General features: G+C 41.9%; 1 protein-coding gene across 5 annotated transcripts in view; it reads right to left on the minus strand.

Moving 5' to 3' along the window:
* OSBPL5 (oxysterol binding protein like 5) overlaps window positions 1-15,049 on the minus strand; it is a 221,067-nt gene that overhangs the window by 132,098 nt on the left and 73,920 nt on the right. The window contains exon 2 of one of the 5 annotated variants that reach the window (XM_073347292.1): window positions 7,123-7,296. The exons of 3 other annotated variants lie outside the window; for them this stretch is intronic. The gene's annotated coding sequence lies outside the window, so the exon portion shown is untranslated. Of the gene's footprint in view, window positions 1-7,122; window positions 7,300-15,049 lie in introns of all 5 variants that reach the window. One more of the 5 variants, XM_073347293.1, reaches the window with a different exon arrangement.

Genomic DNA, 15,049 nt, shown 5'->3' on the forward strand with positions numbered 1-15,049 from the left:
AGAGAGCACTAGAACTAATAGGATCTCCCTGACTTGACATTACAGTGAGTCAGCAAAAATAACACGGCACCTCTTTGCAGGATTCTGTTTTTGCCATTTACAGTATATCATTTAAAAAAAAAAGTTTCTTGGCTCACAAAAGCTTCAGGCAAACTACAGAAAAGTAGATCAATCTGTAGTCGGAGTTATACATTGTATATGTATTGATTACTTAAGAATCCCCAGTTATCATTTTGAGTGTTGACAGGTTTGTGTTCCAACATCAGGCCCAGTATTATTTATATAGTTGGGAACCCCGATGTGCGCAGTTGCAACTCTTACATTATAGGAACTTGTTTATATTTACAAATAGTTTATTAACACATTTAGCACAGTTACAAACACCCCAACTCAGTAAGGTAGATAAAAATACTACAGAATGTACATATGCACATCCATATACTCACACCATCCCTTGTAGAACAACCTGAAATGCTATCCATCATCTTCTTCATCAACATTACCTTTTCCCTCATTACCAGTGGCCATCGTTCTGGCACGTCCCAAGGACTACATCTCCTTCTCCCCGCTCCTCTAGGCTGGGATGCAACGTTTATAATATGTTATACTGACAACGCTATGTTTGATGCATATTCAGTAGGGGATTTTTCCCTTTTCCTTATTTGCATTTTCTTACCTCATTAATATTGGAGTGTTTTTCTTCTGTAGGTTAATATATCAATTATTTCAACTTATTAACATGTTTCAGAGTAGCAGCCGTGTTAGTCTGTATCCGCAAAAAGAACAGGAGGACTTGTGGCACCTTAGAGACTAACACTTTATTAGAGCATAAGCTTTTGTGGGCTACAGCCCACTTCATCGGATGCATAGAATGGAACATACAGTAAGAAGATATATATATATACATACAGAGAAGGTGGAAGTTGCCATACAAACTGTAAGAGGCTAATTAATTAAGATGAGCTATTATCAGCAGGAGAAAAAAAACTTTTATAGTGATAATCAAGATGGCCCATTTAGACAGTTGACAAGAAGGTGTGAGGATACTTAACATGGGTAAACTTAAAATAGACTCAATATGTGTAATGACCCAGCCACTCCCAGTCTCTATTCAAACCCAAGTTAATGGTATCTAGTTTGCATATTAATTCAAGCTCAACAGTTTCTCGTTGGAGTCTGTTTTTGAAGCTTTTCTGTTGCAAAATTGCCACCCTTAAGTCTTTTTACTGAGTGGCCAGAGAGGTTGATGTGTTCTCCTACCGGTTTTCGAATGTTATGATTCCTGATGTCAGATTTGTGTCCATTTATTCTTTTATGTAGAGACTGTCCAGTTTGGCCAATGTACACGTACGTCAATTTGTTACTATGGCCCTCTTGTGGTTAGGTCATGTACATGTTATATACGTTAATTTATTGCCATGACACTTTTGTGGTTGTATCATGTACTTTTGGTCAAAACTTCCCCTTAAACACTTTATTTTTGGCTCCCCGATACTTGGGGTTTTCTTTGGCTGTTTATCTGTGGTTTATTTGTTTGAAGGTCACAGGCCTCAAGCCTTACGCTAACTTGCTGAAGCTAATGTCTTACAGGATACAGGCCTGTAGGTTTCTTGCATTCCTGCTAAAAATAATGCAAAGCAGAATATAATGCAAAGCAGTAAATATAATAAAGACAAACTAGCCCACTGGGCTACAAATCTTTCCTGTAATTCATCTATAAGGACAAGGCAAATCCCTGCAACAGTGAAAAAAAGTATTCAGTGAATTTTGTAAAGGTCCCAGCCATACCCAAGTTTGATAGAAACCTGTCAGTTGATCTACACTGAGAAAAGGTGCAAGCTCCATTTGCCAAACAGCTTGGAAGTCATTTTCTAGGGGACAGTTTTCCAAGCATCAAGTAGGTAAGACAGTTACAGTGCATAACATGCACATATCTCAGCACCAAACACCAATGCCACAGCTTTCAACACAGGACCACTAATGTATTATTATTATATCTTCAAAAATAGTAAAACAGATATTATTCACTATCTCCCTTTGCAATACATACACAGATCCCTTCAGAAAGCAAGTGTGTTTACCTGCTCTTAACGCATCAGACACTGGAAGTGGTCCAAATTTCCCCCTGCCCCGGGTTTCCCTTTATCACTAACTTAAGTGACAAGCATAAAATGTAAATGTAAGCTTTTGGTTGAATGTGGCTGTTCCTAAGGTTTTTCCCTGTCGAACATGTTCCCTCTATCTCAGAGAGAGGCTTGAATGTTGGAACTAAGAGAACTTACCTGAACCAATATCAGAGTAAGTCAGCAAAAATAATCCTGCATCTCCATGGAGGATTCTAGCAACTGCCCCCACAATTACACGACCACATCTGCAATCAGCCAAAAGGCCTTATTATTATCAATTATTATTTTTGTTTAATATTCTTTGTATGGTGAGAGGATGTTGTATTTGTAGTCCTGGCTCTTCTGTAACTACCTGCTTGGCTTCTCCAGTTGTCATGCACCAGCCTATTTGCTTTTGCATCATATCAGGGTTACACTGAGACATCTGGCATCACGTGATTGCACACAATCTGACCAGAGAAGGTTTGAAAAACTCCCATTTGTTGCACAGATTTCTCATGAATAACGGCTGTTCAAAACTACTGGAGAGTAAGATAATAATAACTGTAGTAATAATAATAATAAGCAGCTAGCATTGCTATATTTTACATTTTCAAAGCACTGTGCAAACAAGAAATAAAGTGAGCATATAAACATCCCATATGCTTGTCAGTACATGGTTTGATGAAACCATAGTACCTGTTGAGACAAGAAGATCTTTCATCAAATCAGAAATTTCAGCAATCTCAGAGACTCTTGCCTGGGGATGCTGCTGAAATCCATGTGGGAGGCTATATTCACATGGAAAGCTGCCCAAAAGAACACCTCCTAGAGTCTAATGACTGCTCCTTGACAGGAAACTATTACAAACATGCACGATCCTTCGTCTAGGGGTGCCGAGCCTGTACCTATTCCCTCAACAATGGAGTACAGAAGAGGGCATGTGAAAACTCGGGGTATGTCTACACTGCAATCAGAGGGGTGAGTGCAGCACCTGTAGACATATCCAAGCTAGCTTTGATCTAGCTCGCTGAAACAACAACAGCAGTGAAGCTGTGCTGGTGCCGGAGACTGCCCAGGCTAGATGCTTGAGTCCGTATCCAGAGTCCCGGGTGGGCTTGTACATTCCATGTGGCCGCCTGTGCTTCTGCATGGCACTCACACCTCTGCCAGCACTGCAGACATACCCTCAGACATTTGCAGATTATTGCCATGCTTGCACTTGGTTATTAATAAATTATGCAGTTGTCCAAGGTTCAGAAAATAAAAAAGCACAATCCCCATCCATACTTGAAGTAGTTAGACTCACATTGTGCGGCTGGCAACCACAGACGCAACACAATCAAGAGCTAGACTGGACTTAATTTGCAGCCAGACTGTGGCCTGGCCTGTGTATATAACCGTATATAAACCCCTCACAAGCATGGACGGGGTTAAGGAGCTGCTTTGGGCTGGAACGGCCCTACCCCTCCACACCTGCAAATCATGGCAGGACTGGAGGAGGAGTTAAAAGAGAGGGAACTCCTCTCAGACTTGGGCAACCCGAGGAAGGGAACAGGCTGTTGAGCCTCTCCAGCCCTGAAGAGAAGAGTGACATACTGCAGAGCCCCTCCTCGCAGATGCATGGTGCAGGACCCCTGAGCAGAGGGGGAAAGGGGACTGATACTTATACTGGAACCTCAGTGGCCTCTGAAGTGGACAGTGATATTCCCAGGGTTTTTCCTGCAGGTTTTTTCTTTTCCTTTCTTCTGTTTCACCCCGTTTACTTACTGCGGGCTGTTCTGTGGTTTTGCAGGGGACCCCAAGAAGGGACGAGACTCCAGAGGCCTCAGCTGGAGGATGGAGCACCAGCCCTCTACAACACCTGCTAGGGTGGGGGATAACTGGACTCACATGTGTGTGTTCCCTGTGTGGTTCCCAGAGGGGGCACTCTATCATGGACAGCTTTATGATGAGGTGCCCAAAGCACAATGAGGATTTCTCACAACTGCAGCCCCTGCTAGCACCCCTTGGGGCATCAGCTACTTTCACATGGGAAGGAATAGAGAAGTTTCCACGCAGTGGACATGCTCCCCTGGAGTGTCAGGAAACCCCTGTGGACCCTATGTGATGACATTAGGCAACAGAGGCTCTATTTAGTCTTGGAACTAGAAAGCCAGAGAGCACTACAGGGTCCGGTCTGTGTCCAGCAGCCTCCACAGAGAATTCCCTTTTATATTCATTCCAACAGATTTCTGTCACTTCTCTACCATGATGGACCCTACAGATAGGAGTACTGCACATGAAGGGATGTCTGGATTGGGAGTCAAAGTATACTACCACCAGCCAGCACCTCTGGTGGGCTCTCATCTTTTCACTCAGCCCTTGGGTTGCTTCAGCCCTTGCTGCTGGGTCCCTAGAAAGCCAAAACTCTTCCTGGGGCAGACCCCCCCCCCCGACCTGTTTCTCCAGGAGAGGAGACTGGGTCTACTCTTTTGCCTTCTGCTGACCTAAGTTGCACCAAAGATGAAGGGAGAAAAAAGGTTAAGGTGCTACTCATTGCAATATCACTCCTTAGACTAGTTGCCTTCTCCATCACACACTCACTACATCCTCAGCTGGTACAAGCCGTCTGTTGATGTGCAGAGGGTTAGCCATTATGCCATTCTAGGGCAACAACAACCCATACAGCAGCAAGAACTGCATCAGGTGACTATCAAGGCCACTGAAATCTACCAGTGCTCACCTGTTTAATGTTAAGCAAATGCGCAAGTGTTTATAGGATCAGGGCCATCGTCTCCCAGTCCCAAACCCGAGTTGCTGTGTGTGAGTTTATGAATCTTATAAAGATGGAGTGAGGAATGTAGTGATGTCAGAGCATGGAAATATGGGCCTACTGACATGTGAAAGGAAAGGGCTTATCCACAGGGCTGGATTTACACCTTACACGCCCCTAGGCACAGCATCTTCAGCCCTGCCTGTAGATGACCTTCATGTTGCACACACTTTTAGAGAGGTAAGGCACCCCCAGAACACCAGCGCCCCTAGGCACGTGCCTACTTTGCTTGACTGGAAATCCAGCCCTGCTTATCCATGAAGAATTAGGCCTTGATCCTGCAGTGGATAATGTGCGTGTGGATGGCTGTGCCCGAGCAGAACCCCACTGGCTTTAATGAGGCTCCGCGCTGGTATAGCACTATACCCCACATGCTCCGAGTTGCAGGATTGTGGCCCCGCAGCTCAAAACAGTTCTTAAATCAATGCAGGATTTTACAGTTCAACTAAAAATACATGCAGCCGTTTTCTGAATAACAACCAAAAAAATCCCATCCTGTACTATCCTGTATAGTTCTACCCAGAAACCTCACCTTGATGTAGACAGTTGAAGTGTTTTGATAGCACAAAGGAGAAATGTAAGGCCAGATCCTCAGCTGGTGTAGCTCCACCAATTTATTCCATCTGGAGATCTGGCCCTTAGATAATAAGATGAGATAGATGCAGAAGTGGGTTTGTTTGTTTCAATTTGGCTGTCTCCACTCTATCCTTGACAGGCACACGAGAGACAGGTGGGAATTTTCAGTTCAGGGACATTGGCCCCACCACTCTCTGAAACCTTTCTGGAAGGTACAGAAGCATGGCCAGACCATAACTAAGTCACAAAAATACCTCTCAGGTAACTGCAGAGTTGTCAAAACAATCCAACCAGTGTGCTACAGCAGCCAGCTGTGGTAGGTACAGCAAGGAGAACAAAAAAACATGAAATTCTTCTCACAATTTGGCAACTGGAGTCATTTGCCTTGGAGCCTATAGAGCACGAGAACTGTAAGGCAAAGCAGAGTGACTGTGGCACCCCCAACAACATAAGAGGCCAGAGATCTTGTTATTAACATACTAGACAAGGAGCCTTGGTTTAATTCTTGGGTGTGCCATAGAATTCCTGTGTAGCCTTTGACACTTCGTTTCTCTCTGCCTCAGTTCCCCAGGAATATGGGGATAACAATACTTTTCTCCCAACCTTTGTCCGTCTTGCCTATTGAGTCTGTAAGCTCTTCAAGGCAAGGATTGTCTCATACCTAGCATGATAGGGACCAAATCTTGGATGGGACCTGTAGGTGCTACTGTAAGATAAATAATAATAATAATAATAAATTGCCACTTTTGAACAGCCATGCAATTTCAATGGGAGTTTTCCCTGAGTAAGATCTGTAGCAAATCAGCAGTATTTTGCCCACTTAATTACTATTATTAATCTGCTCTATTTTTCAAATATTAACTAAGCCTCTTCTCAAATGACTTTGTACCCTGTATTCTGATTCTCCATTCCACAAATCTGTGTGAAAGTCATTCCCTCGATGGCACAGGACTCACCGCCAGCAAGCAGCCCCGTCACTCAGGTTCCATGTAGACATCATAAAACCGTTTGTACTAGCTTTAATTTCTAGGGCTCAGTCATGCTACTCATGTTCTCACAAGTGGTGCTTACACCCACACGATAGTTATGCCAGTGCTCACAGGAGTAAGGGTTGCACAAAGCTCCTGGGCAGGTATCAAATTTCTCATGGATGAATGACAGTTCCCAATCTCCTCCACAAACAGTGACAGAGCTGAGACAAAGGGGCCCACCCACCACCTTCCCTTCCCACCTCAAGTCCCGAGGAGCAAATGGGCTCAGGAGGCAGGACCCCATCCTTGTTATTCCCCGGAAGTAACAGCTGGGACAGCCCCCTCCTCACACACACAGGAACCCCATTTCTCAGGAAGGTGAGAGAAGCAGCTGGAGGAGATGCTTGGGGAAACTCAAGATCTTGATGGGAAATTCCAGAGTCAGCTGCATGAGTAGTGGGATGCTTTGCTGTTAGGAAGATGGGATGCCTGGTGGCTCCTGGGGAAACAGAGTGTGTGTGTGTGTGTGTGTGCACGCAGGGGGTGCTTGAGAAGCTGCGTGCATGTGTGGTGAGATGGCTGGAGGATTCTGGGGCACCTTGCTGGGTTGGGTACCTGGGAGATTATGGGGTTGAAGCAGGTTTTTTCTACTCACCTTCTGTCCTGCCCGCTCTTTCCTGATGCCCACCTGCCACTCCCTGATGGCTGTAAGTCACCAAGTGGAGCAGTGGGACAGGAGGCAGAGAGGCATCTGGTTTTGCTCCTCAGCAGTGGTCCCAGGAATCCAGAGGAATCATTGCTGGGGAATCCCTGCTGACTTTCTTTAGCCCTGCTGGGTGCAAGAGAATCCACATGGGTTTCCAGGCACAAGTGTCACGCAAGATGATTTTCTTAAGTTCTGAGCTCCCACAGCTCCACTTTAACCAGTGGGTGCTATGGGTGCTCGACCTCTACGAAAATCAGTTTCCAAGTAGTTATTGAGGATATTTGGGTTTTGTAGTTCTTCCTTCAGCATAACCAAAAACAAGCAGTTCCTTAGTCAGGAGTTCGTGTGAAAAGGTGATGAATTTTTGGTTGGCTGAACACAGAGGCATCTCTAGGAGTCCCCTGCCCGCCCTTAATCAGATCAATATATGTCAGCCCCTAGCAGCCTGCAGTCACTCTTACAAACAGTTTGGGAATGTTCTGCTGACCTAGGCAACCACGAGTCCTGTCTTTGTGACACATCTGGCCCTGGCTAGAGGTGATACAATGCTTTCTAATCTGAAAAGGAGAACCAGGGGAGCCTCATTAGCAAATGATGACACCCGCCTCAGCCATCTCAGACATGATAAAATGAGAAGAAATCCTCCAGTGTTAGGTTTATGGAGAAATACAGCCATTGTTAGTTAGATGTGCTTCCTTTCCCACCAAAATGGTACAGGGTTAAAACCAAAACTGAAACCAACTTCTGATTAGTCTGTACATGGGTGCAGTCTCCCTGGTTTATAACATTAGATTAGACTTCTGACTTTGAGTCAGTCAGTGGTGGTTTGCTTGGATCCAGTCCATACAGATTAAATCTTAACACTGATCTTGGAAACTCTTGTTGAAAGTCAATGTCTACATACAGAATATTATTATTACTATTAATTTTATTTCTTAGTTTGATTAGGGACTGTTTTGGTAGAGTACCATTGTACCAGCTTCTTTTATTCTACAAGGGATTTCTGCATTCCCCTGCCATATGCATGTTTACATCCGACGCTTTTCTTTATATGTTTTGTTATATTGTTTGCCATTCCAAAAATTAACAAACAACTTGATCAAGGGCCTGATCCAAAGCCCTTCAAAGTAATCTTTTCATTGATTTAATTGAATCAAGCCCCCACCCCCAAAAAAGAAAAGTGAAAATGACTAATGTTTACTAATATAAAATACTGATTTAGTAAAACATACAGAAGCACTGTGCATTTTTTGCTTATAAACTACTCAATCAGCACACTATGTGGAAACGCATCTTCAAGTAGACTGACTTGACTGCAGGCCAGTAGGCCTTTTAGAAATTTAAGACAAGAAAAGAACTGAGTTTCAAACTTTGATTTATGCACCCCAGTACGGTTCCTTTTCTTGTACTTCTAGACTGAATGCCAGTGAACATACTTTCAAAGGCACATTGACCACTGTAAGAAAAAAGAGAATAGACACCACCATACAATGGTTCAAATTTGCTGATTCTTGAGCCCACGCCCAGTTCAGTAACATCAGCAGTTTCAGGCCCAGTCCTGCACAGTCTTTCCTCATACATGTAGTCTCACAGTAGTCAATAGGACTACTTGCATCAATAAAGACTGCGTACACCAATAAGGGTTTGCAGGATTGGGCCCTTGAACCGCAAGTCTTCAGTTAGTACAGTCTCAATGGTGTATTTTTAGCTTTTAAAATAAGTGACTCTTCTAAATGCCTTTTGAAATACCACAAAGGCAAAAGTGACTCAGGCTTTGAATTTTTTTGGTGACCACAACACCACACGCACACAAACAAAAAGAACCTGAATTCAACCCTGCTTTTCTATTGATTGAGAAGGAAGTAGACTTGGGCATAGCTGCTTTGCGCTGTAACCCTTGCCACGTCTTACTGCTGCTTCCAAACTCTCCATTAACTGCACACATTCAGGACTCCACCATTTATAATGACAAAGGAACCAGCCGCTCAAAGGTTAGCTGGACCTTCTTGTACTATTCTCAGCCCAATGTTGGATTAAAAAAAAACAAAAACGACCAAACTTCATTGGGCTATTTTTAAAATTGCTTCTTGTAAGGACACTTACACTTTATAACCAGGGTCCCGTGTACCCTACCATTCCACCAAAAAGTTGTCTCAGATTTCACGCCTTTCTGCAGAACTGTGTTTCAGAAACTAAGCTTTCATTTTTCAAAAACATATGGGCCTTTATTGGCTATCGTTTGGGACAACCTGCATAACGCACCTGGTGACTTTGCTACTTGTGAATAACGCAGCCATTCTAGTCTCACGCTGATAATCATCACCATGAGTTCCATATCTAATCAATCAGATGACTCTGCAGTTTATTATTATATATAATACCACTTTGGATTTGATATATAGCTTTGCACAGACAACTTGGGGTGCAATACTGACTCCACTGAAGTCAATGGGAGTTTTGGCATTGACTTCAGTGGAGCCAGAATTTCACCCTCGCAGTCCAGTTCCTCTGGATGGAAATCATTAATTATTAGGGGCCTGATTCTCCTCTCACATCAGTTTTACAACAGTCTACCTCCATTAGCTTCACTGGAGTTACTCCTGATTTTGCACCAGGGACAATGAGTTCAGAATCAGGACCAAGAAGTATTATAATACATTTCCAGCCACTGAGATTACTATTCATTGCACTGTGCTATGCCACCATGGACGTATAATAAATATAATAATGAAAATAAGGATCAGTGAAAAGAAGCTGAATGCTACATATGGAAAACCTTGCTGCTTCATTTCTGAAGAAATAACACTGGTGAGAGCAGGCAGCCTGGCAATATGTCATCCTTTCATTATTATGCTAAACCTGGATGCTCAGGACCCTACATGCTTCTAAAAATTAATTTCTTCCAAATATTACCTTTTCTTCACTTATCAATTAATATGGCCTTAGGAAGCAGGATGTGCACAATAGTGAACCATACTTTGTGCTTGGCACAGAGAGCATCTTTGACTAAGCTTTGCAATGTACCGGTAAAGCTGTCTGTTAACAATTTAGCCTATGTTGAAAAAGGAAACTTTCTAAATCAGAGTGATCTCAATTGTCAGCTATAATAATAACATTAAAAACAGTGCCCATCCTATAACCACATCTGATACAACAACAGTAGCACAGCTCCACAACTGCAATTCTTAACGAGCACGATCATTCAGTTCTGTGCTAATTTATGTTGCCATGAACTATTTCATAACACTGACATTCTCCCCATTACGTATTAATGCATGCGACACATTTCCATTTCATTACATAGCCAATCTGTCAGAAGTGCCATATCCTACTAGCCTTCAAAGGTACTCCACAGCACATACACAGAGAAATACTGTAGTAACAGGATAAAGAAGTAATGATAATGACAGGTATATTGCGCAATTAGTGGAAAAGTATCAGACTAGAGAGGTGCAGGTTTGGTGATGCAAAGATAGATACCTAAGAGACTTCATGAAAAATGAGGCAATTACAGCCAGTATATCTTGCAGTTCTGAGAAACAAGGAGCCCTGCAGCCATGTAGGAGTGTAAGGAGAACTAGTGTGAAAATAACAAGAGTTATCAGAAGGCAACAGATAAGGGTCAGAGCCCTGAAGGTGTATTAGACAATGATGGGGATGGATTCAAGAGAGTGGACAAAGTAGTTTCACCAACTTGTCTAAACACCTTGTTAAAGCTAATAAATCACTTATCTCTGGATGTCTCTGGCTTACTTACGGCCTGATCCCACAAACACTTTCTAACAGGCTTAGTGCTCACTACTGTGAGTGTGGTTGTAAAAACTAAGTCCTTTAGAATGTTTGCAGGATCGGACCTTTAGGCTCCAATTCAGAAGAGAATTTAAGAATCTGCGTAAATTAATTGCTTCTTAAAAGAAAGCATTTAAGCATATGTGCTTAAATCCCATTGACATCAATGGGACTTAGCATGTGTCTAAAGTTAGGCATGTCCTTAAGTGCTTTCCTCAATAGGCATGTTTTCCTGTATTGGAGCCTTCGTCAGGAAATATTGCTTTGTGAAACATGTGCTTCATTATAGTGAAATGCCCAAACGATGTACTAAATGTCATTTAATACATACTCTAGTCCTGCCTCAGGGCAGGGGGCTGGACTAGTTGTCCTCTCGCAGCCCCTTCCAGCCCTACATTTCTGTGATTCTATTATTTATACTGAGAATGAATTCCTGTGGCCTGACTCTCCACTGCCTTGCACCTGGCCTAATTATTACCTCCACATAAAATGGATGTAAAAATGATACCAAATCTGAAAAGCAATGTTTTACACTCACTTTTTGCTCACTCTACACAGGTGTAAATTACTTGGAAGTGGAGAATCAGGCTCATTTTTCTACTAAAGACAGACTACAAACAAAGTTTACCCATAGCCTTTATACAGATAAATCATCAGGTGGTGAAACATACATTAAATACTAGAAAGCAAAAGCAAACTCCATGGAGAATCTAGGCTAATACCACAATGTGAGACCTTGAATTACTGTAGCTTTATTTTCTTCGTTCAAAAGTGTTTCAGTGACTTAGGAGGCTAAATTCCATTTTCAAAACTGATGCAGGTTCTTAGAAGCCTAAACCTCATCGAAAATCAATGGGACTTAGGTGCCTTACTGTTTAAATCACTTTTGAAAAATGGCAATTAGGCTCCTAGTATGCTGAAGGATTTTTGAAAATTGTACCCATAGGTCTTAGATGCATGTCTATTTTCCATGACAAGAAAAAAAGTGGGCAAAAGCATTTTTGTTTCCTTTAATAAAAAAGTAAAACTAAGGCAACGTCTGACCTTCATTTGAGCTTCCATTTACGTAAAAGCCAATATGAACCACTGAATGACATTTGAATGCGACAGTGCTTACTCTGTCAACTTCAATCTGTTGCCATTGGACTCCAACAACTGGATAGGCTCCCTCTGGTGGCTAATTCAACATCAAATTCCTTGAAAAAAATATAAACAAAATATAAATCCGGCCATGGACTCAAATCTAGTGGACAGACTGTGCTAGAGATCAGTGAAAGTCCAAAACCCTTTACCTGTTAGCTGCTCTGCATAGGCAGATCCTGTACTTTTGCGGAATCCCTTGCCCAATTTTAGACTCAGACCTATTGTATGGTTCTGAAATGTTTGGTTAATTACTTTACGTTTTTGTGCAATTCTGGGCTTCTGGATTCTGACAAGAAACAGAACCTCAACGGGTGAAATACTGCAAAAAAGCCTATTTTGCTAAAGGTTTTTTAATCCATATTTGGCAGACTCCAGATAATCACCTAAGTATCCAGACTTTGAGGTACTTACCCAATCCCTTTTGAGGTTTACCCTTCAATATCCAAGACCTTATGTCTTTGAAGCCAACAAAGTGTGTGTCAGTTATTTAGATGCCTTCTAACATGATACTGATATTTATGTACATTTTAGTGTTTTTAAAAGGTGGGTATTTAACAGACTACATTAATAGTTTGTTCTGTGGTCAGGGTTTTCAATCCAGCCCATATTTGACCTGATGAATGGAACAGGCATTCATGTTACAGTGTTCTGCTTCTGAAGCATAATGCTTAAAGATCAAACCATTTACTGATCAATCTATAAGAGGCTGAACTATTGTTATTAAAACAGAAAGCCAGGAACTCCCATAAAAGCAAACAGTCTTCTCTCTCCTAACACCCTTGTTTTTCATCAAGCTATATGCTTTTTTAGACAGACAAAAGCTGTGTAGAATATTTTAAAATGATGTCAGCACCACAACAGACCAAATGCTAGATCTCTGGTGCACCCGGCAGTGAGTAATCAAAGCCAGACACTCCTTAGTTTGTTTACTATTAAACAAAGCCTATGGCTTTAATATATTTTCAGATCCACAATGCTTTTCTCTAAAAAAAAAATACCACCTTCAAAAATAACCCATTATAGATAGGTATTATACAGATTATAATGGAAAGTAATTCAATAATGGGACCATGCTTGAAGGAAGGTCATTGGTGAAAGCTAAAAACCATGATAGCATCCCTTTTAAGTAGTCATTGCTGGAAAAAAACCCACCAGGTATCTGTGGCACCAGGCACTGACCTGAATGGAACTACGCCTATTTACATCAACTTAGGATCTGTCCCTTTGTGTTTAATAATGAACAAGGGCTGTTTAAGAGAAGACCGATATTCTATCCTGTCCATGGAGGTTTATACACTGTCTGTTGCTATAGACAGACAGATATCGTCTGAGGGAGTATTTGTTTGGGTTTCTAATTTTAAACCAAACAGGCAGTTCTTTAAAATAGAGAGCATTTTCCACAAAACATACTGTTTTAAAAAAAATGCAACATAGTGTGTATTACAAAGAATTATGCTCTAAAGACATGCCTGCTATGAACTCTTCTGCCAAGGAAACCTTCCTCTGAGTCTGAGAAAATGATGTTAGAGATACCAGAGATGCTGTCAAGCCATTGAACTGGCTCTGCTAGTGGTCCAGTGGGACTGCCGTTGAGGAGCAACAATTGACTGCGCAGAGTGGTGAAGGTAGGTTGATTATACAGAGGGCCAGGCTGGCTCTTGGATTATTTACTCTTGTGTTAAACAGAAGAAATACATGAATTAATACAGGTTTCAGAGTAACAGCCGTGTTAGTCTGTATTCGCAAAAAGAAAAGGAGTACTTGTGGCACCTTAGAGACTAAACAATTTATTTGAGCATGAGCTTTCGTGAGCTACAGCTCACTTCATCGGATGCATCATGCTCATGCTCAAATAAATAATAAATAAATAATAAAGCTTATGCTCAAATAAATTGGTTAGTCTCTAAGGTGCCACAAGTACTCCTTTTCTTTTTATGAATTAATACGAAGGTGGAAGCTTGGTTGGAATTCTATAGCTAGGTGGCAGCTGCAGGGATAAGGGCAAGGAACACAGCATTGCTTTTTGAATCACTTTGTTGCGAGTGGTGTACTTTTGCAGCTATGAGCAGAGCAAGCCCGAGTATGGTATTTTTAGATATGCTATTGTAATATATGCCTGCTCTTGCTTTGGCATTGTGCAAGAGTGGGCAGATTTTTAATAGTGAGAACCAAATGTGTTCGCTCGAGTCTCATCATCTTGCCAAACAGCTTGGGAGATCTCGCTCATGAAAAAGAAGAAAATCTTCCAAGTTTTCATCAGCAGCCAAAGCTGGGAGAACAGCAGCTGGTGTGAACCAAGGAAGCTGCCCACCTTGATTCAAGTGGTAGAGAAAGCTTTAGGGATGCTCAATGCCAAAGTTCCAAACTCTCTGCAGGCTTCCCAGTGTGTTAGGGAATTAAACGAGGCTTCTGAACTGCATACCTGTATTACAAACAGATACACAATGGCAGCTAATTGTCCACAAAGCAGTCTACTAGTCTGCATGTGTTGAGGTGGGTTCCATTCAAAACAATACTTCAGTTCCATATTAGTGATACTAAGAAGACAAAGAAAAGATAAAAAGTGTTCAGTGTCCAATCTTTTTCTTTTTTTTTTTCTTCAGGAGAAGGACTGAAAGCAATATTCCAAGTGAGCTTCCAAAGTATTAATGTCAATTGAAGATGCCCTACTAAGCCCTCCTTCACACGAGAAACTCCACAGTCATTTCCAAATTATATGAAATATATGTAGGTACAAGGAGGCTTAAGCCATGATCCAAAGCAATATGGCAGTTAAACCTATCAAAAGAACAGACAGTGAGTTGCTTTACTTTTCCAGTAGGGTTATTGTATAGAGAGATCTAAGACCGTTAGTCTACAGCCCTGCCAATACTTGACTCATTTCACTGAAGTGTCAGGAATACCATGAGTTTTTATTACATTACCCAACTCCCAACTAAGCTAT

Source organism: Lepidochelys kempii, chromosome 6 (genome assembly GCF_965140265.1).
Source record: "Lepidochelys kempii isolate rLepKem1 chromosome 6, rLepKem1.hap2, whole genome shotgun sequence".
In the NCBI taxonomy this organism is placed as follows: Eukaryota; Metazoa; Chordata; order Testudines; family Cheloniidae; genus Lepidochelys; species Lepidochelys kempii.